We start from the raw sequence: 3758 nt of genomic DNA on the forward strand, positions 1-3758 counted from the left end.
ACTTGAAGCAAGTAAAGAGTTGATATTCCTGTGTTTATGACACAAACTGTAGCTTTCCTACTGCACCTGAACACACCGAGCACGGCAACTGGGTCTCGCGCGAGACTCCGGGAGACTTTGAATTAGATCTAGTTTTACAAACATGTCGGCTTGCTTGCTTAAATAAACTTCTCGGTGCATGTTTGAGTAGCCATCTGACGCTGTCTGTGGGAAAAATTTGCGGCTTTGAGGGCTGGAAACAGCCTAAACAGCGGAACTTACATCCACTCCCATTCATCGCTGCCGTGGCGATGCGGGAACAGACGCAACTACTGCAAAACGGGAGCGATTAAACTGAAAATCTTCAGATTCCTTCTTCTAGACCTAAAATGATAGGAAAATACACCCCCGAGTTGAATTCGCCTGGAATTGTCCTTTAAGCCCATTGTAAACCAAAGTACAGACTATAATTGATAAACTTTAAGAACCTCTCTTTGCTACACATTCTCTGTGAAAAACAGAACTTGTCCAGTATACTCACAAGGCAGTGTTGACATCTTGAAAAGACAGTGTGTGTCCATACATATGAAGAAGGATAGTCCATGATAGAAGAAATAAACATAATGAAAAAAGGAGCCACTTGCCCTGTGTTGATCAACACTAATGAGTCACTGAGTCCAGACTTGGCTGAAGAGGGCTCTTAACATATACATGGTGTTCAAGAAACTGGAACTTAAAGGCCCCATGCTGTGCACTTTTCTCTGGGTTTATTTACCTGCTGATATCCCTAACAAAATGTATCATTGGTTTTGAGTACCTGTGATCTGCTTAATATCGTTTATATTGCCCCTTTCTGTTGCCTCTTTCTGGAGTTCTAACAGGCACAGGTCATTTGGCCAATCAGAAGAGAGAATGAGAACCTCTCCTTTGATTGGCTGACTGTTTTAGAGTGGCATGTGGCCGGGCCAATCACAGGCAAGTAACTGAAACCTAAGCTGCATTCATACAAATTGAAAAAAAACAACTGGTCACGGTGGGCGGAGTTACCTTGTGTGTGACATCACAGAAAGGAGGAAGTGCTATCTGCTCGTCTTAAAGAGAATGTTCGTACAAATGGGCGGTGTGTGTTTCTCCGTTTATGACCAGTTTGATGCATGGGGCAGTATATACGTGGCCCAGAGACCTCCCCAAGCATGAAAAAATAACCAAAATCACATTTTTCATGCCATGGGGCCTTTAAAGCATCCAGCAGTCACCAGTTCTGCTTGAAGACTCATATATTGTCCATTTGGTGTCCACTGTAGACTGGCATGATCCTCTCTGCAGCCAGAAAACAGAAACAAAGCAAAGGTTAGATTGATGCAGTGCCTGAGCATGGTGCCTACAGAGATAAATTCAGCCTTCTGTTGTTAAACTGAGCTCCAATGAGCTATACATAGAATGAAACCAGCACTCTGGAATATAGTTTTGCAGGTCATCAGGAGTATTTCATTTATTTTATTGTATTAGTGTAAAAGGTAGAAACTGTCACTTTTCAGGACTAAATGATCATCAGTATTTGTTTCACCCTTGTCGAATTGCAGCCAAAATCCTGAATCCTGTCCGTAATACTGATTTTTTTTCTACTGTATGTTTGTATGAAGCTGTTGGCACCGTGCATTTGTGGGAGATCGATTGAGTGAAGTTTGAGTTGTGCTTGCATCTACTCATTTGCTACACTGACATAAACCATTGCTTACCTCTAATTAGCCTTGACAAGACTGGTGTTTGAGTCATTGGGTCCAGACTTGACTGAAGACAGGTGGGACAGAGTCTCATACAGACATGGTACAATGTTGAAGAAACTTTGGGCAGGTGTTGTCATCATTCCTGCTTGAAAATTCACCAGCAGTCTTCAATCAGGTGTTTACTGTGGACTGGCATGAACCTCTCTGCAACCAGACAAAGAAAGACAACAAAGAAAACATTGTTAATGATAATGATAATTATTATTATATAGCACACTGTTGCAAAGTGCTTCCTGCAGCAACAACAACAACAAACAAAACATTAATAAAAGAAGTTGGAACAGAAAAAAAAAATGGTGAATGAAGAGTAGGTTTAAAAAATCTAATAGAAAGGCCAACCAATAAATATGATTTCAGGAGGCGCTTAAAACAGTTAACAGATTTAGCAGATCTAATAGATTGAGAGAGATTGAGGGAGAAACTGTGGAGGCTACAGCTGAAAACACACAATCCTTTGGATTTGACATTAAATCAGTGATTTTGATGTTTTTTTTTAAGGATAGTTCCGAGGATTTATCCTTAAGGAACTCCAGATAATAGGGTAGTAGACATAAATGGGAGACATAATTATTGATGTGGCCATGTAAATATTTGACAGGTATGAAGAAACAAAAACATTTAGGCTAATGGCAGCACCAGTTCAGAAGCCTATCAATTTAAATGTACTCACTGAAGCTGAGTGTTGATAACGCTGAAGATGTACTGGCCATGCCACATTCCTGCAAAGTAGGCTGCCTTGCATTCTCCAGCTGCACCATGCTGAGGAGAAGGTAAAATGATTTTGTAGTGTTAAAAATGTGTACAACTAAGGATGGGATGGTTCTGTACAAATATAGTATATGTTGAACACAAAATGAACTCATGTAACACTTCAGTAATAATGATAATGGACAGAAGTAACTACATGGATATCTGAACAAGGCAGTTTTAGGCCGGTGTATTTTCCCTCTTCCACACAAACACAGTAACACATAACTTTACCTTAACAGTAATGATGTTGGCCTCCCTTAGGAACTTCTGCACCTCCATGAGAGCAAGGCTCCTCTTCAGACCGTCTATCTCCATGTGCTAACGTTAGCTTCCACATACTTTACTCTGATTAGAAAACACAAAAACTCTGGTTACTCTCAGGTCCTGTCTCTCACGCTAGTCTCATGCTATAGTAGTCAGCGTTATTAGCTTAACGATCCACCGTTAGCGTTAGCATAACGACCGTTATCGTTATTAGCATAACAATAGACCGTTAGCTGTATTAGCATAACGGTCGTTAGCGTTAGCCTAGCCATCGTTAGCGTTAGCCTAGCTCATGTGCTAAACGGCCAAAGTAACACAAACCATGCTCATTTTTAAATACTTACAGTTCATCTGTAGCTTTTCCACGGACAGTTGGTATCGATCCAACCTGAGAAAGTCCAGTCCGATCCACCGACACTCGTTGCTGATTCTGAAGCAGTCAGACTTTTTTGCAGACTGAAGCTGGGGCATTTCCATCAAAAATAAAATTAATCCACTTTACTTATGTCGTCTTTGGCTGACAACAGAGCAGCTTGGTTGTAACCAGGTTGTAACGGCGCTCCGGCCAAAAATAACGGATCTTGGTGGCGCGCAGCAAACCAACCGTTGACCCAACAAATGGGTTACTATGGTTACTGCTGGGTCACCTGTGGGTCACCCAAGCCAGAGCTGACTCAAGCTTCTTCTTTTTTTCCTTTTTTCTTTCTTTTTTTTTTTTACTGTGTGTAGGTATGTTATGGAGACTACATGTTTGTACAATAGAGATGTTTGTATTTTAAAAAAATATATATTTATGTCTAAACTCTTTTGCACATTTATTCTGAAATATATGTTACATATAGGCTATTACATGTTATTTTGACTTAATCTTATCTTAATTCTGTTTTGACAACATGTAGTTTTTCTATTGCATTAAGTGCTTCACATCGACCCGAACAATGCCCACGTGACCACAGCCTGTCCTGATACCATACTTTT

General features: G+C 40.5%; 1 long non-coding RNA gene across 1 annotated transcript; it reads right to left on the bottom strand.

Moving 5' to 3' along the window:
• Nucleotides 1-1215: 1215 nt before the first annotated feature.
• Nucleotides 1216-3208, bottom strand: LOC311005633. The gene is made up of 5 exons (XR_014596359.1): nucleotides 3125-3208; nucleotides 2748-2861; nucleotides 2437-2525; nucleotides 1719-1910; nucleotides 1216-1299 (listed from the first exon to the last, which is right to left on the bottom strand). It is a non-coding gene; the product is annotated as an uncharacterized lncRNA (long non-coding RNA).
• Between the last annotated feature and the right edge of the window lie 550 nt (nucleotides 3209-3758).

This window comes from Trachurus trachurus (assembly GCF_905171665.1).
Source record: "Trachurus trachurus genome assembly, chromosome: 3".
Lineage (NCBI taxonomy): Eukaryota > Metazoa > Chordata > Actinopteri > Carangiformes > Carangidae > Trachurus > Trachurus trachurus.